Raw genomic sequence first — 20,464 nt, 5'->3', positions numbered from 1 at the left:
ATCAACATATAATAACTGATTTACCACAGTATTAAATGCATTTAGATGCTCTGTCACCAAGTCTCTATCTTTCATCCTCAGGTTATACAACTTTTTTCGTAGGAACAATTTATTCACCAGAGACTTAGATTGGTACAAAGTCCCTAATTTGACCCACAAAGCTTTATTCATAGCTTCCCCTGATACATTCAACAATACTGAATCTGAGACACACAATCATATTGTGCTGTTTGCCTTCCGAACCAACTTCTTCCATTCTTCATCGAACACCCCTGTTGGTTTAGTACCCATATCTACCACGATTCACTGATCTTTATCTACCAATAGATCCTCCATCTTGAGTTTCCATAACTTAAAACTCTAATCATTAAATTTCTTGATCTCTATCTTTCCCCTGCTCGCCATCTTCTTTCACCAACAGAATTGATCCTGCAGATCTCCCACTTAACAGGGTCTACCATAGGCTCCAGGGAAACCCTTCAGCAACTAAGGTGCCCCCTTGAAGCCAAAACAACTATGATACCAAATGTAGGTTTTAACCCCATACAAAAATTACCTGCATACGAATTCTAAAACACGTAAAATAAACAATGTGATAGCATAACACATAAAACACATATACACAGATATTTTCCCCTGGGTCCAAAACCGGGACGACCAGATTAATTTTTCATTATTTTCCTTTCATATGTTATAATACATACATACATATATACATACATATATATATATATATATATATATATATATATATATATATATATATATATATATATACACACATGCCGAAGCATCCAATACCATGGATCGAAAACCATCGTGCCCAAAACCATGTGTGAAAACCATGCACAAAACCATAAGTAGGTTCGCTCACCTAATATAGGGTCCAAAAAAAAATTCCTCGGGCCGCTGCCTCGGACCTTGTAAAGGGGGGATACCCGATCCCCTCAAACCCCCTATAACCCCCTAGTTAACTAGGGGAGCTAGTCATGGAAAGAATATAACACAACCCAACAATAAGTTTGATAGTTAATTATTGCATTGGTAATGTAAAACCATTCTCCCACATTTACCCATGTTAACCAGTCTGCTAGGGTAAACATGTGATGAGAGGCTACTATGATGTGATTCAACTCCCCATGTACAATTAAGGAAGTGGAACCGATAAAACCAAACCAATATGATGTTCCACACATGCTACATAACCTTCAAGAGCTAACTAACCCTTCTAGGTGACCAAGCGTTGAGATAACTTGACATTTCACTGATCTGGGCCCCCAGATGCTCCCATGACAAGCCATGCATGCGACTGAGGTCTTCTAGTCACTCCCACAACAAGGCATGCCAACGATTGTGGACTTTTTCAAACAATTCTCAGCTAGTGACCCCAAATATTATGCCACTTTTTTAGGGCCAAGACTCAGGCCACTGCCCAGAACTTCATGAAATTTTTAGAAATGATAAATAGCAACGGAATAAGGCTACTAATGCAATCATTGGTACAAGAAATTGATTTAAACCCTACTATCCATGACAGGAATTTCGTCAAACATGTCACAAATATGTAATCTATAGTTCATAACAATATATATGAGCATAGATATCTCATACTTATCTCAGACTCGTGAAGAAGAATTGATGTTGTAACACCGTCCTCCCACATTTACCCAACTTAACTGACCCACCGGGGTAAACATGTGATGAGATTCTACTACAATCTGATTCAACTCCCCACACTACAACAAAACAGGCAATTTATGCCAGATTTAGCACCAGATTTTAGTGTATTTTTCTCTCCATTGGGATGAGCATCCTAGCACTAAATCTGGCTCTATTGTACAATTTTTAAAGCGTCCTTTTTTACACCAAATTTTGCATCTTTTTTTACACCAAATTTTGCATCATTTTTTGCATCATATTTTGCACCAAGATTTGGATTTGGTTTTACAACAGGTTTTGCTTCTAGTTTTGTGCCATTTTTTGCATATATTTTTGCATCATTTTTTGCTTCCTATTTTGTGCCATTCTTTGCTTCTATTTTTGTGTCGTAATTTGCATTGAGTTTTACACCATCGTTTGCATCTGATTTAGTGCCTTTTTTGCGTCGAGTTTGTGCTAGTTTTTGCATCTAGTCTTATGCCATTTTTTGCTTCTAATTTTGTACTTATTTTTACATCTATTTTTGCACCAATTTTTCTGCCTTTTTTTACACCATTTTTTGCATCTAATTTTGCACCATATGTTGAATCTGATTTAGTGCCAAATTTTTCATCCATTTTTGCACCATTTTTTTTCATCCACTTTTTCATTTCATTGCATCCTATTTTGCACCTGATTTTGCATCATTTGTTGCATTCAATTTAGCGTCATTTTTAACAACATTCTTTGCATCCAATTTTGCATCCTTTTGAGTATCTAAATTTTCACCCTATGTTGGACTATGTGTTGCGTCCACCTTTGAATCCCATTCTGTGTCTAATGTTACGTTCAATTTTGAGCTATTTTTTTTCGTCTACTTTTGCATTTGTTTTTGCACCAAGTTTTGAATCATTTGTTGCACCTCATTTTGCATCCAAATTTGAGCCATTTTTATGCCCATTTTCGCACCATTTTTTCTACTTTTGTGTCCAATTTTTCACCATTTTTTATGTCCAATTTTGCATCCTTTTGGTGTCTAATTTTGAATCCTTTTTGGAATCCAAATTTGCATCATTTTTTCTACCATATTTTTTGTTCACATTTGCATCTCATTTTGCACCTAGATTTTAGTTTGAATTTTCATCTAGTTATGCATCATTTTTGGCATCCTTAGTTTCACCATTTTTTAATCCCAATTTTCTTCTTGTTTTGTGTCTTTTCTTACATCCTTTTTGCACCCAATTTTGCATCCTAATTTTACACCATTCTTTGCATCCTCATTTTAGTGTCCATTTTTGCATCCTTGTTTGCGCCCAATTTGGTATCTTTTTGTATGCCCTATTTTGTTCCCTTCTTTGTGTCTAGTTTTGCACCCTTTTTAATTCTACTTTAAAACCCTTTTTGTCTCATTGTTTGCCTTGTTTTGATGGCTAGTTCAACATCCAATTCTACTTCCAATTTTCCATTGATGGTTACATCCACTTTTGGCTTCTTCTTTAGAGTTTTACTTTTACTTCCATTTTACTAATTTTATTACATAGTGAAATATATTATAGTTTATAAATATCATTTTGCTGTAGGATTTAATGCACAATTTGATGAACATAAAATCCTCTCAGTTTATCCCAAAAATCTAAGATAGACTGGTTAATAGATAGGTTGTTCTAAGGCTCAGGATTCTTAGTAGATCAAGATGTAGAGTATAGATTAAGAAAATAAGAATGAATTCATGTGAGTCCTTGCATGCAGGTCTTGTTGGAGTTTTAAGTGTAGTTGGGAAGCGCTCCTAGATAGCTCCAAATCTTGGTCCTACACACAAGAGAGAGAACAAAGAAAACTTCACAACATAATATCTTGATAATTGAAATTATTATAAACATATAAATATTACTGAATAAATAAATCAAAATCAAAATCCCATACATTCATTAGTTAAATAGGATAAGTAAAGAATGAATAGTAACATATGGAAGGAAGAATAACTAATCTATATTAATAAAGGAGTTGGAGGAAAGTTACAACCATCAGATGCAGTTGTAACAACACCTCCCCCAACTCTTAGCTCCAAAACTCTTTCTCTCTCAAGATAGATCTCAGCAGCGCGACAATACACGAATTCCCATCATTTCCTCAATGGCCAAGCCTCCAATATATAGGAAAGTGAAGGCTATGAAGATTTCCCAAATTCCTCATTAGTTCAATTTTGGCAAAATCGTTTGGGTGAATAATGTTTCCTCATATAAAAATGGCATTTTCTAATTTTTATATGCTTTTGTGCTTAGGAAAAAGCTTCCCATGATTTAAGGTTCTTTCCCACTTTTCTATGCTTTTATTTTTTTACCAAAAATCTAAAGATGAGGATAAAGAGATCACATTCCACCATATGAGTTTCCGAAAGTGAACAAGAGTGTCAAATTCTAGTTAACTCGAGCTTTTTTCCTCGCATTAGAGGAATTTTCATTTTAAAATGTTAACATTGAATTTCCATGTCATAATGTGTAAGCCAATCAAAATCCTTTAAAATTTAAAAGACATACAGGTGTGACTAGGCAGTGGATTTTTTTTAATAATATAACTTACCTAATTTAACTATGAATGGTGCCTAAGTGACCCAAAACTATATTAAATATTAAAAAAAAAATTAATATCTTAATCTATAAAAGTTAGAATATCGAGAATATTTTTAATGAAGGGTAAATCATGGCGTGTTAAATAAATAGATTTAAATATAAAATCCTAAATCCTAAATTTAATTTAAATTTTAAATTTACTTTCTTAATTTAAATTTTATTAAATGTTGTATTGATAAATTAATTTAAATATAAAATATAAATATATCGTTATTTTGATAAAAGTGCATTTATTTGAGTAACTTAAATTTAAATTTAACTTAAATCCATATTTTAAAATTTCCTTTTAAATTTAAATTTTCTTAAATCTTGTGTTAATAAATTAATTTCAATATAAAATATATGTAGACAGTTATTTTTTATAAAAGTGACATTTATTTGGGTAATTTAAATTTAAATTTAAATTTCCTTTAAATTTTGAATTTGTTTTTTTAATTTAATTTTTTTTTTTTTAATTTAAATTTTATTAAATCTTGTGCTAATATATTAATTTAAATATAAAATACATATACAGTTATTTTGATAAATGTGATATTTATTTGGGTAATTTTGGTAAAAGAATAATAAAAATATATATTAAAAAATTGTCTAGATGGCATTATTTTATTAGTTTTTTAATTTTTTCTTAGGTGGTTATTTTTTGAGTTGAAAATTCCTCTAATGTGAGAATTTTGGTAACAAACGTTAGATGAAGGGGACAACTTGTTATAGACTAGGATACTGTGGTCCTCATGGTACATAACTTGTATTATAGAATTATATAGTTTAGGAGAAAGGGGTATTTCAACCAACAACATAGTATTCTCCTCCAAGATGATGAGGAGGTATTTTCATGTATAACACATTTAAGAATATATCATAATTCAAATTCATAACTTAGTATTTGTAAACAAATTTAAGGGTAATTGACAACATTCATAAAAAATATAGCAGTATCCTCATATATAACAATTCTCCATCAAAAATTCATTGACAATTTTCGATATACATATATTACTACTAAATCAACATTTATCGCAAATATCATTATTCCAAGGTAAATTCACAACATTACATCCAAAAATAGTAATATCACCATACATAATCATTCTCCATAAAAAAGCATTGATAGGTTTCAACACATATATAAAGTAACAAGATAATACTAATAATATCCTCATCATCTTTAATCAAATCACCTAAGTTTCAAATGTGTGATTATCATATCAAAATATTTCATGAACACCATTATTCTAAGGTAAATTCACAACATCCATCAAAAGATAGTAATATCATCATACATAATAATTCTCCATCAAAATAATGTTGATAATCTTCAATATATACATAAAATAACAAGATAAAAATGATAATATCATCATCATATTTAATCAAATCAACTAAAAGTCAATGTAAGATTACCAAATCAAAATGTTTCATAGATATCATTATGCTAAGGTAAATTCACAACATCCATAAAAAATAGGAATCTCATCATACACAATAATTCTTCATAAAAAAATTGTAAACAATTTTCAACATATTAATAAGGTAACAAGATAGTACCGATAGTATCATCATCATTATTCAAATAAACTAAAATTCAAATGTATGATTACCATATTAAGACATTCAACTAAATATAAAAAATAACGCATGGCTAGCTAGCACCACGAAAATCATAGTCAAGCTCATCCTCATGATCATTTCCATGATCATCATCATTACCATCCTGATAATATCATCCACATAATCATCACCAATGCCATCACCATCCTCATCATCATCATCTCTGATATACGATATAATCTAAACATAGTCTATATCATCATCTTCGTGGTCATTACATATAGCATTCTGGAAAAAAAATCAATATTACATGTTAGCACTAATTCTATAGAAAAATGCATATTTTTATTACAGTGCTAACAATAAAATGAGGTAGGACATAATAACATTTAATAGTACTAAAAATAAAATGAAAATATGGCTTAAGATATACTGGAGATCTGACTAAGGTTACACTTGTAATTCACATTAAGTAGTAGAAGCATTTTTTAATCCATATGAAGTAGGTACCCATTTGTTCTTCATATTATATTGTGAATGTTTCTTATGATTTCCATGCAGAATTGGTAAATTAATATTTACTGGAAGCTTTATTTCAAATTACAATTGTAATTCATATTATAAATAGAAGAAATTTTAACAAAAAAAGAATGTCACATGAAAAAGTAAATTGTTTTTAATGAAAAATAAGTCGCATACAATATGAATGTCACATGAAATATTGAGTTGTTTTTAATGCATGTACTTTTATCTATAATAAGATGGATCCTAATGTTCGTTCAAGAACAAATGCTCACAAATAATTACTTCATTTTATCCATTATCACACTTAATCCATTATACCTAGTGACGACAATGATTCCATTTAAATTGCTTTGAACTCCCTAAATATAATGTAAAAGAGAAAAATCCACGACCACGACCATCACTGCAATCCCCTCCCTTGCCTCGTCCACCATCAGAGACAATGAAATTGGAGTTATGACCATGATAACAACCCCTTCCTTGCCATATGTCCACCATTAGAGGCATTGAACTTGGAATTAAGAGTACTCATGTTTTCTTTGCTTTAATTAATCTCCAAGGAATCAAAACTTGATCAATATATCATGGACTCCAACAAGGAATAGATATATCATAAGAGAAGCTCAATAGGCTTTGCCAAAAGAGTGTGAAATAACACTTATCTCCGTTTTATGGAATAGCTCGAGTGAGTGGAATGAATGGTGGGAAACACTTACCAAGGAAAGGAATATTTTTGGTCCGTCCTTATTTCTATTATTATTTTTGCTTCTTAGAATGGAGGGAAGTATTTAAAAAAATTCTAAAAAATATTTTAAATTAAAAAAAAAAAAAAAAAAAACAAACAAAATTATTTTCTTAAGTTTAGTTTTTTTTTAATATATATTCAGTTTAGTAATTTTTTACTTTCTAAAAAATATATATTTATTTTCTGGGTTTTTTTTATAACAAAAATTATATTTTGTTTTTATAAAAATGGATTTTAAACATCCATTCATTCTAAATTTGTGATTTTATGATATAAGTTTAAACTATATATAAAAAAGTAACTTAATGCCATGCATTGTGTCGCTAAGATGGGTATTATACATCTCTTCCTTGCTAAGTTATAGAATGTGCTTGGGTTTTCTTAATGAAATAAAATTAATTCTTCTCTTCATTATATCTTGAGATGTTCAACTTGCACCTAATAAAACAATAAAGTTAAAATAGGTTTTCCTTTGTCCTTTGTAGATTTCTTTCTCCATTAATCCTTGTCTTAATAGATTAATTGTCTTACGATGGCCTTGAGTGGTCACTCCCATTAGTTGCATGCTTTTTAGTTTTATGTTAGTGACATTTCTTAGGATTGATAACATGTTATTTAATTTATGAAAATGTGTTATTTTCCATATTATTGTTAACTATTAATATTAAATATGTTGGCTTTGAACATGGTTTAGCAAAAAGTTCCCAAAAGTTTTATAGATTGTAATTTATAATGTAAAGCTTCATTGCTTGATGAAATTGTTTTGGATATTTTTTTTAAAGATTCATTGATTGATGAAATTTTTATGGATATTTTTTTTAGTATATTAACTTGTATGTGATAAAGTCAAAAGTCACCTCTTTTTGAGATTTTCATTGGTATATTTCCCTTAAGGCTATCAAGTTCACCATTCAGTCCCAGGTTAAGGAAATATAGGAGTCATGAAGTGGCATTGTCCAATAACTTAAATCTTGGAACATTTTTTTTAGTCACATTATACTTCCTTTCTGTGTAAATTCTCCATGAAAATAGTCTCATGGAACATGAGGGACCTCAATAGTATAGGAAAACAAATACTCCTAAAAGAAAAATGGTACGCAAAGCACCCATCAATAATGTTGATATAAGAAATACAAATATTAAGTGAGGTTCTACCTCATATAATTAGAAAATGGGGGAGGAATTTCCAAGTAGTAGTGATTGATGATTAGATATACTTGGGTGGAATGGCTATTATTTGGAATGATCAGGACATCAAGGTTACCAATATGTTTACCTCTTTTCGCATTATGACAATATAATTTTAGTTAATTGACATCAAGGACTACTACCATGTATCCAATGTCTATGACTCCAATATTGCAAATGAAAAACCTCTATTTCTCAATTCTATTTCCAGCACAAGTAATTTATACTCCCCATCTCTGTGGATTATTGGGAGTGACTTCAATATTATCAAGTGTCTCAAGGAAAAGAAAGGATGAATCGCAATGTTTACCAAGAGATTTTGTAAGATATACCATCAGGGCCCTAAAGTAGTATCCATTAAAGTTCTCAAGCAATGAGTCTCCAACCCACACATGTGGATCAATGACATGTAATACATGTGTGTGTGGTGACTAACTTAATACACTGTTCTAATAACTCACAAACTTAAGTATTTCACTCTGTCACATTATTGACCGTAGTGTGACATAAGTAAACCAAGAGTAGACATGAAACCCTTAGGCAAGAAAAATTCCCTAGATCCTCAATTAGGTGTTTAAATGATGAAGTTAAAATGAAAGGGGAAAAGAGGACTTCATGATTTAACCATCACAAACATGTGATCAAGTGTGACTAGGAGTGTATATATTCATATGTTTTCCAAAGAGGGTGTGAATACATGAGTTACCATTCATTGGGCCTTATTTTTCTTTCTTTTGATTTTTCTTATATATAAGACTTAGGGAATAAGGTTTTCATAAGTTTTGAACAGCTCATAGATATAATATTTACATAAATTTTCACTTTAACCTTAGACTTTAGACTTAAATAAATCATTATAGTGTATCTCTAATGTTTTTGGCTTTCACTTTTGATTTTATTTCATCACAAATGACAAAAGGGGAAATATTTTGCCACAAATCTATGAATTCTTAATCATAAAGGCATCATGCGATGAAAACAAATTAATGATGTTATTCCCTATGAAAATGATGGGTATTTTTGAGAAACGTTTATGCTTGTGGATGTCTCCTGCCTAGTTGAGAGGGAGTGAGCATTGACACCATATTATCCATTTGTCATGTACTATGGCCGAGACTAACAATTGTAAGCCTACTAAAGACACTAGTAGGGAGAATGGTGGATTAGATAAACATTTGGGACCAATATTCTTTGAGAATTTGTGCTTTGACTAGGACTAACCGCCATAAGTCAAGTACATTAATCCAAGATAAGAATAGTCATGAGGATCAACATTTCCTGGTGTCAAATATTATAATAGTGGATTAGGAAATGATCATGCGAGGACATGCCTGATGAACATCCTAGTGCGGTAAGTGCCTAAAGAGGCAGTGGTGTCCAAATTTATGCCTCCCAACATTGTGCTATGATCTAATGGAGAGATATAACTTGTTAGTCAAGGCCTTTCTATTTTGACAATGATGTAAATGATCGTTGATGCTTATCAATCCAGATCCCTTCTTATATGAATATTTCAACTTGAGAGTACTTTTTTGTCTCAGTATGAGTATCTCCCTAGTTTAGAGGGAGTGTCATCATCTTCATTATCATCACCATCACCACCATCAATCTCATCATTGCATTATCGTCATAATCACCATTCATGTCGTCATCATCATCATCATGATTATGGACATTGTCATCAATTGTTCATAATTATAAGTGTCATAAGAAATATCATCAACCCAAAAAATATTATGAGTGCTCAAAAAGGGTTGTTAGGACACATGATATATGCAAGAGAAATGACAACTTTATTTTTTAGAGATGATCGATGATCATCAGCATCACTACCATTATCATCGTTAATATAATTTTCATCATCCCCATCATCATAATTAATGTAATTTCTATCATCATTGTTGTCAACTTCGTCATGAACATCATAATCATCATTCATGCTATTATTGTTGTTGATGATGACAAAGATGAGAATAATGATAATGATGATCAAATGATGATGACTTGGAAGATGACTCTAAAGATAATGATTATGATTATGACAAAATTTAAAAATTGGGAAGAATGTCCAAGATCATTAGCATTGCCATCATCATTGTCATTATAACCCCCAACCCCCATCATCTTTATCATAATTTTCATTATCATAATAATCACAATTCATGTCATCGTTATTATCTTCATTATCATCATCGTCATAATTATTGACATTGTCATCAGTTGTTCATAATTTTTAATGTCATAAGAAATATCATCAATGCAAAAAATATATGAGTGTTTGAAAATGGATGCAAAAGTAAAAAAAAAAATGGGGGCAACAATAGACGTAAAATTGGATGAAGAGTGGACACAAATAAGTAGATGCAAAACAAGACAGAAAAATTGACACAAAAGTGGATGAAAAAGTAGATGCAAAATTAGACACAAAATAGGATGCAAACATGGATGAAAAAGTGGAAGAAAACATGGGTGTAATAGTAGGCATAAAACTTAGCATGAATTGTTGTGAAATAAATGTGGATACAACAATGAACGAAAAAAAAGACACAAACTTGGATGCAAAAAGGAGGCAAAATTGGATTAAAAAATGGATGTAAACAGGGATCAAACATGGGTGCAATAGTGGACACAAAATTAGATTCAAAATTGATAGCATCAGAAGTGGATGTAAAAGTAGATGCAAAATGGGATGCAAAAAACACAAAAATTATTTGATGCAAACTTGGACACAAAAGAGGATGCAAATGTGGATGCAAAATTGGAAGAAAATGTGGGTTTCAATGATAGGCACAAGATATGACACAACAAAAGTGGATGATAAAGTGGATGTAATAAAAAACACAAAAAAAGATGCAAACTTGGATGCAAGACAATATGCAATAAGGGATGCAAAAGTGGATGCAAACATGGGTGCAATAGCAGAAACAAAATTGGATGAAAAATATGGATGCAATGGAAGTAGATGCAAAAGATGATACAAAATGAGATGCAAAACCCAACACAAAAGTGGATGCAAAAATAGATGCAATATTTTGATGCAAAAGTGGATGCGAAGATGGATGCAAAATTGGAAGCAAATGTGGGTACAACAGTAAGTACAAAACATGGTACAAATAGTGTCACAAAAAAAGTGGATGTAATGATAGATGCAAAAAAAGAAGCAAATGAAGATGAAAAATAAGATGCAAAAAGGGATGCAAAAGTAGACGTAAACATGGGTGCAACAATGGATGAAAAATATAATGCAAAAGTTAATGCAACAAAATTCGATGCAAAAGTAGATGCAATATGAGACACAAAAGTTAATGCAAATATTGACGCAAAGGAGATGCAAAAAATGTTGTAAAAATGGATGCAAAAAATGATTTGAAAAATGATGCAAGAGATGATGAAAAAGTTGATGCAAGTGTAGGCGCAAAAAGTGGATGCAATAAATGATACAAAAGTTGGTGAAACAAAATTAGGTGCCAAACTTGATGCAAAACATGGTGCAAAGGATGGCACAAAACTTGGCATAAAACCTGGCGTAAAACCTGGTGTAAAACCTGATGCAAAACCTATTACAATACCTAGTGCTAAACTTGGTGTAAGACTTGATGAAAAAATTGGTGCAAACTTTGCATCAATTTTTGCACCATATTTGATAAATGGACACAAATAGCACCAAAAATGGGCTCTAGATGCAAAAAAGGAAGAAAAAAGGGACGCCAATCACAGGGTTTTTTTGTAGTGCCATATACAGTTAAGGAAGTGGCACTGACACAACACAACCAATCTGACCTTCTGTACATAGCACAAACTTCATTAAATTTTGACCGCTGGGGAAATTCTTGCTCGTATTTGATAAAGTTCATTAAATTCCTTAACTTCTGTGATGTGTTGCGGAATGGTTCACACAATACTTCTGTTTTGGCTTCAGTCCTTCCATCTTCAAACAAAGACACAAACTGCAAAATACTTTTGACAAGTATGGCTGCTATCAGAGTGTTTATTGTGGTGGTTGGGACTATTATTTCCAACAGTCCCCCTTAATCATAATTGTCCCTATTGAAAATTCCCAAACAGTTTCCGAGATAAACAAAACTTTCACGTGCCAATGACTTTGTGAAGATATCAACAAATTGTTCCTGTGACCTGTAGTGTTACAACACAATTTCATCATTGTTAATCAAATCTCTGATAAAATAATATTTAGCATCAATATGGTTGGTCCTCTTGTGAAAGAAAAAATTCTTTGACAATGCAATTGCTGAGGTGTTGTTGCAGAAAATAGTTGTCGTTCCCTCTTGGTCATGATGAAGATCCCTCAACATCTTCCTCATCCAAACTGCCTGACACATTGTTGTTGTTGCTGCAACATATTCAACTTATGTTGTTGACAATGACACTATTGGCTACTTGTTGGAGGCCCATGAAATGGCTTCAGAACCAAAATGGAAAACATACCTTGACATGCTCTTTCTGTCATCGACACTTCCTGCCCAATCACTGTCAGCGTAACCAACCAACCTGAAATCACTTGTTGTTGTGTACAAAATGCCATACTGCTTTATTCCCATTAGCATGCCTTAGAATCCTTTTCGTTGCTTGCCAATGTGTCTCCTTGGGTGTCTCCATTAACCTCGACACCAAACTTACTGCATACATTATATTCGGCCTAGTGGCAGTCAAATACATCAAGCTACATGTCATGCTTTTGTATAATGTTGGATTGGCATTGCTGTTGCAATCTTCTTTGCTCAACTTCAACCCCATGACAGTTGGAGTTGGTGTGGGCTTGTTGTTCTGCATTTTAAACCTCTCCAATATGTCTGCCACATTCTTCACTTGAGAGATAAAAATGCTATTTTCTGTTTGCTTCACTTCTATGCCCAAAAAATACCTTAACAGTCCCAAGTCAGTCATTTCAAATTCACTCTTCATGAATTGTTTGAAATCAGCGATGAGGAAACCATCACTGCCTGTAAAAATCAAATCATCTACATATAAGACAACAATAAGAATCTTACCATTGCTCTCTTTGATGTAGAAAGTAGGCTCACTATCACATTTGTCGAAACCGTTGTCCAACAAGTAGGCATCTATCCTGCTATACCATGTGTGCGGTGCTTGCTTCAACCCATAAAGAGATTTCCTCAACCGATACACTTTGCCTTCTTGGCCTTCTACCTCATAAATAGGCGGTTGCGCAACATACACTTCCTCTTTCAACACTCCATTCAAGAATGCTAAGTCCATTTGATACACTTTCCATTTATGCTGCGCGACAATCGCCACAACTGTGCGCATTGTCTCCATCCTTGCGACTGGCGCAAATTTCTTCACGAAATATCTTCCATGCTACTGCTTGTATCATTTGATGACTAGGCTTGCTTTGTGGCTTTCAATCTTTCCCTCAATGTTTCTTTTGGTCTTATAGACCCACTTCACTCTAATGACATGTTTTCCTTTCGGAAGGTTCACTAACTCCCATGTGTCATTCCTTTCTATTACTTCTATTTCTTCCTCCATTGCCGCAACCCATTTTTCTTCTTTTACTTCATCCTCAAAATGGATTAGGTCATCCACATGACAAAACAAGGCAAATAAGGAATTCAGACCAATGTTACTATCAACTTCATCTTGCTCATAAATTCCATTTAAATTTCTGAATTTTGGTCTACACTTGTTGAAGATGGGCTTGACATGTCACTTGGTGTTGCGCTTTGCGGCGTGCTTGGAGAAGCACTTGCTTGGTTGCGCAAAACTGTCCTATTATTTGTTGATGGTGTTGTTTGTTGCCTGCTTTGTTGCGCTTTAATAGGAGTAGTGGGAGTCAATGTTGAGGAATTACTTGTTGCTGTTAATTCCTCTTTGTCCTCATGTGGTATACATGCTTTGACATTGACTATCTTCTCTAAACTTCCATCCCATGCTTCCTCTTCTAAAAACTGCACATCTCTACTGATTATGACCTTCTTGGTTAATGGATTGTAGAGTTTGTATGCTTGGATTCATCACTGTATCCAACAAATATACATTTCTCCCCCTTGCTATCCAACTTCTTCCTCAACTCATCCGGGACATGTGCATGCGCCACACATCCAAAAAATCTCATGTGAGTGACACTATGCTTTCTTCCACTCCATGCCTCTTCAGGAACTATGTTCTGGACGCTTTTGGTTGGACATCTATTCAAGATATATGCTGCACAAGCGACAGATTCAACCCAATAATCATTTGGTAAATGCTTTGCCTTCATCATACTCGCCATTTCCATAATGGTCAGGTGTTCTTCCTTTCTACAACACCATTTTGCTGAGGTGTATACCTTGTTGTAAATTGCTTGTGAATTCCATGATCCCTACAAAAACGAAGGAAATCATTTGAGATGTATTCTCCACCTCTGTCAGTCCTGAGGACTTTGATGTAGTGTCCACTTTGCTTCTCAACAAGAGATTTGTATTGGTGAAAGCGCTCAAACACTTCACTTTTCTGTTTTAAGAAATAAACCCATGTCTTCCTTGTGTAGTCATCTATGAAGGTCAATAAATAGTGGTTGCCACCAATTGATGGTTTTTGCATTGGTCCACATAAATCTAAGTGGACAATCTCCAAAGGTGCCTTTGCCCTTACTGACTTTCCAGCTGGAAATTTCTCTCTATATTGCTTGCCCAAGATACATCCTTCACATAGGCTGTCCGATTTTTCTATGAGTGGTAGTCCCTTCACCATGCCTTTCCTATGCAGAAAATTCAAACCTCCAAAGTTGAGATGTCCAATTATCAAATGCCATAACCAATTTTCATCTTTGACCTCTGCTTGAAAGTTTACTTGTATGGTAGCCGCATCTTTTCTTGCATCCTCTTGTGGGTTCATTGAAAGTTGTGCTTGTGCACCTTCTCTCTGCAAATCTGATCTTATTTTTAGGGGAAACATTCTATTGTTTATCATCTGAACCTTTGCAATCAACTGTCTGAATGGAGGTCTATCCAAAATTGTGCACACATCATTTTTGAAAAAGACATTGTAGCCCTTTTGTATGAGCTGTCAAATGCTCATGAGGTTTATGCTTCAGACCAGGGACAAAGTAAACATCTGATATGTACTTATTCTCCCCCTTCTTTGTTAGGATATTAACGCTTCCTTTGCCCATGACAGAGACTTTGATATCAGTCTGTAATGTCACTTCAGATTTCACACTTTCATCTATATTGGAAAACGTTTCTATGTTTCCTGACATGTGGTTGCTACACCTTGAATCTTGATACCATATATCAGATCACTTTGTTTTTCTTGTGCTACATTACAAGCTAAAAACATGTTATCATGGTTCTGACTTTCTTTTGTGAAATTTACACTTGGTTTTTCATATTGCTTCTTTCTACATTCATTTGCATAATGACCATACTTCTTACAGTAATGACATTGAACTTGAGATTATCATACCTCTAACCTTGTGCTTGATTTTGGCTTGGGACTTGACTTGGATTTTGATTGCTGCCTATTCCATTTGAGCTTGAAGGGTTGCTTCTTCCACCTTTGTGTGGTCTTCTTCCTCTTCCTTAGCATATGATCTTCCTCTGCCTCGACCTTGACCAAATGATACTTGTGTTTTGAAGGCATGCTCCAATAAGGAGCTTGTTTCTCTATTCAGTCTATGTTCATGAGAAACCATTGATGCATTAAGCTCATCCACTAAGAACTGTGAGAGATCATTTGTCTCTTCTATGGCCACAATAATGACATCAAATCTTGCTGGAAATCTTCTCAAAACTTTCTCAACTATTCTTCTTTCCTCAAGTGTCTCACCATAAGACTTGATTTGAGTAACTAGCCCAATTACATGTGAAAAAAATGAGTCTACATTCTTAGACTCTTTCATACAAAGTGTTTCAAAGTCTCTTCTCAACATTTGCAGCTTTGTTGTCTTGACTTTTACCATGCCTTGGTAGGCTGTCTGGAGGGTGTCCCATGCTTTCTTGGACTTCATTGCTACTGCAACCCTTGGGAAAACACTTTCATGAACTGCTTGAAAAGTGTAGAAGAGGGTTTTTGCATGCTTCTTACTATTATCTCTTAACAACTCTCTTTCTTATTGAGATAGGACATTGCATGCTGCTGCATCTGCTGGTTCTTGAAAACCATTCTCCACCAAATCCCAAATGTCTTGAGAAGAAAACATGGCCTTCATTATAATAGCCCAATAATCATAATTTTTACCTTTAAACTGAGGTATTTGAGGATTAGTCAATCTTGTGCTTGATGTTTCCATTTCTAAGTGTAAGAAAAAAACTTTCTGCCTGTTCGTAAATATGCTAAAAACAATCTACCGTCAAATCAATTTTAACTTCCAGTAAATTTAAACACTTGTTTTTACATTAACAGAGTTTAACCCGAGAATGTTTGTTTTTACATTAACAGAGTTTAACCTGAAAACGCTTGTTTTTACATTAACAGAGTTTAACCTGATCTAATACCATGTTAGAAAATAGGATTTAGGCGGAGAGACAGAGGGGAGAAGAAGCATAGGAAAGTAGTTTCGCAGAGAGTTCACATGCGTTAAGGATTTTGGCGCAACTATACAAGGATTTCACGTAGCTATCCTGAGGCTTAAAAAACACAGAATTCACTCACGACAAAAAAAACAAAGTAAAACAGAGTAAGCTTGGAGCAACACAATAAAAACTTAAGATTAAATTCTAATTCATGAAAATACATTTATATGAGACTTCGGCTCATTCACCAAGTAAAACAAAGGTTTACAGTGATTTACACTTCACGAGGGGTTGCAGAATAACACACAATAAAACATAGTAAATGTTGTTTCCACACGCCCACCAAAATTTGCTCTACGATTTTCTCCTCACAGACTCTAGGTGTCTAACTTACCCAACCTCTCTTTCCCTCACTTACAAAATGACTTTTACATCTATATTTATCTCAACATAGAATTTGACATTAATACATGACAAAGAAAAATAATTAATACGATGTTATTGTTGAGTGTGGACAGTGATCGTACAGGTGTTTATGGAGTATGGAGAATAGTCGCGTTGTAAATTCTTGTCCATATTTGCTAAACTTCATGTGATGTGCTACATAATGGTTCGCGTGGTACTTCTGTTCTGGCTTCAGTCCTTCCATATTCAAACAATGACGCAACCTGAAAAAATACTTCTGACAAGTATGGTTGCTATTAGGGTGTTTATTGCGGTGGTTGTGATTATTATTTCCAACACAGATCTGATTGGGAAGGATGGCTGGGTCTTCGTAACCTAGAGAACATATGCCTTGTCGAGGTCGACAGTGAAAATTGTATAAGAATGCATGACCATGTTAGAGACCTTAGCAGAGATCTCGCACAGGAAACTCCTAGATGTGAGCTTCGGCTTTGGTGGATGACTGAAAACCTTCTTCATAATCTTTTGACGCAATATCCTATAAGTATTTTGTAGATTTCAACGGGCTTCAAAATAAAGTTGTGTTAATATTTTGAAGTTTTGAAGTATTACAACTTTTCAAGATTGACCATCTTGTTTCTAAAAGTTCAAGGTGATCGATTCAGGTGCGTGGAATTAGCATGGTTCACGGAAATGTCTCTGAACAATCTTTGGAAACCCTTGCGGACAGCTTCAACCTAACATGCTTACAACTGCTTAGGGCTGAAGGTTATTTTGTTGAACGCCTATTCCGGGTTTGGCAGTTACCACAACTAATATATCTCTGTTGGGAGAATTTCCCATACTCATCCTTACCTTCCTCGATTTCACTTAAAACTTTACGAGTTTTATATATACAGAAGGTGAGCCACCTGCAAACACTGTGGCAACATGAATCTCAGGTAATCTTTTCTTTTTTCTTTGAAGCAGATTTTGTTTTGTTTTTCTCCAAATTATAAATATCGCTTGCTCTTGAGAATCGTCTTGCATACCACAATGCCAAAATGTTCACATTTACAGTGTCAACCACACTTAATTAATGTACATTGCATGCACCTCTCAAATTGAGGGAATTGTATATTCGTGCTCCCCTTTCAAAAGTTCCAAAGTCCATTAGAACGTTGAAGCACCTCCAAAAAAATTTCTTGTACGAGAGTCACCTTGAAATTTTCCCAAATGAATTCTGTCATATGGATTCCTTAAGACACGTTGGATTAAAGTATTTCTTAGTCTGCAGACGCTCCCAAACTCACTGGGGAACTTAACCGAGTCTTCAAAGTTTGGACCTATGCAGCTGTTTTACTCTTCAGACGCTCCTAGACTCGGTAGGGAATTTAACGAGACTCCAAAGTCTTAACTTGGAGGGGTGCTCTACTCTCCAGATGCTCCCAAACTCGGTTGGTAACTTTCTGTCACTTCAAAGTCTTGATTTAGGTGGGTGCTTCTCTCTGCAGAGGCTGCCTGACTCGATTGGGAACTTGACGGGTCTCCAATGTCTTGACTTGGGGGGATGTTCTAGTCTGTAAAAGCTCCCAGATTCGATTTGAAACTTGATGGGCCTCCAACGTTTTCACTTAGGCGGGTGCTTCTCTTTGTATATGCTTCCAGACTCAGTTGGGAACTTGATAATCCTACAACGTTTTCATTTGAGTCGGTGCTGCCCGCTACAAACACTCCCAAACTTTATTGGGAATTTGATGGGCCTCCAATATCTTGACTTGGGCAGATGATCTGCTCTGCAGATGCTCCCGGATTCGGTTGGGAGCTTGACAGTTCTCCAACGGCTTACTTGGGAGGGTGTTCGATTATGCAAACGCTACCAGACTCAATTGGGGATTTGACGGGTCTCCAACGTCTTCACTTTGGCTAATGCATCGCTATGCAAACGTTGTAGACACTCCCAGATTGGATTGGGAATTTAACTGGCCTCCAACATCTTCACTTGGGCCAGTGCTTTGCTCTGCAAATGCTTGTAAAGTGGGTTGGAAACTTGACCAACCTCCAACGTCTTCACTTTCGCCGATGCGCCTTTACGCAAACGTTGCAGACACTCCTAGATTGGATTGGGAATGTAACGGGCCTCCAACGGCTTCACCTAGGCCAGTTCTTCGCTTTGTCAACGCTCCCAGAGTGGGTTGGAAACTTGACGAGCCTCCAACGTCTTCACTTGAGTGGGTGTTCTTCTTTGCAGGTGCTCCCAAAATCGATAGGGAACTTGATAGGCCTCCAAAGCACGCCTGGAATTTGACGTCTTTTAAGACGTATTTTGGGTTTCAAGACGTATTTGATGACAACCGGAAAATTTAACCTGTCACATATGACGTCTCTTTGATATCTGCAACCTGTCAGAATGACGTCTGATTTCAAATTTAAATTGTCAAAAATTATAATACCTATAACATTGAAGGGATTTTCCTCTCAGCGTAAGTTTAAATACAAGTAGTTGGTTGCACTCTCAATCTCTCGGGCGTGTTCGTATTAAATCCACAACTTCACGATAAAGCATAATTGCATTGAATATTTATGTCTAAGAATTCACGTTTCCAACCACTATTCTGCACCCTAAATCTCTCTGGCGTGCCCATAGTAGCTCAAATACGGTGAAAGCTTATTAATCAAAATACAATGCCATATCACAATCATTTAGTGCACTCAGATTGTGTTCCAAATGCCAATGTAATCTTTCTAAAACAGCGCTGCAAAAACAGGGTTCCCCCATCCCCATCTTCAACTATGCCTCACACCCTTGGGCCTTTCCCATTTCCCACAGGATTCCGACACCGACTCCTTTTGGCTGTAGGAATCGTTTCACAAGCCTTTCTATTGCAGTCCTACTATTCATATGGAGGCGAATATTGTCGAGGACAGCGTGGACGACTTGCCCTCCGCTGCCATAACCTTTTCGATTAAGATGCTTTTGGAATTGTGCAGAAATGGAAGGAGAGGAGGATATGACACAATTTTTTAAAATTACGGTATTCCTCCATGGTAAAACATGATCTATTTTGTTAATTCAAATTGAAAATTAAAGAGCTTGGTTTATTATAAATGGTTCAAATGGTTTTGTGAGTAGATTGTTATCATTTTTGTTTAAATATTTAAATATTGTTAAGTACGTTAGCATTAGTTTATTATCATAATCTTATGTTTTCAAATTCGATTTCTGATTTTCTTAGTGCACCATATCTCTTTCTATTGTTTTCTCTTTGAATTTATCATCTTTCAAGTTAATTTTTTTTCTTTCAATACAATAGGTGGTCTAACATTTT

General features: G+C 34.5%; 1 pseudogene; it reads left to right on the top strand.

Annotated features, from left to right (window-relative positions):
• Positions 1 to 20,163, top strand: part of LOC149200768 (disease resistance protein Roq1-like) — a 38,543-nt pseudogene extending 18,380 nt beyond the window's left edge.
• The last annotated feature ends 301 nt before the right edge of the window (positions 20,164 to 20,464 follow it).

This window comes from Pinus tabuliformis, chromosome 2_1 (genome assembly GCF_031772625.1).
Source record: "Pinus tabuliformis cultivar Carrire ecotype Pingquan chromosome 2_1, CPIR1, whole genome shotgun sequence".
Taxonomy (NCBI): Eukaryota; Viridiplantae; Streptophyta; class Pinopsida; order Pinales; family Pinaceae; genus Pinus; species Pinus tabuliformis.
Note: the sequence above shows the minus strand (reverse complement) of the source record. Positions and strands in the feature narration are given on the sequence as shown.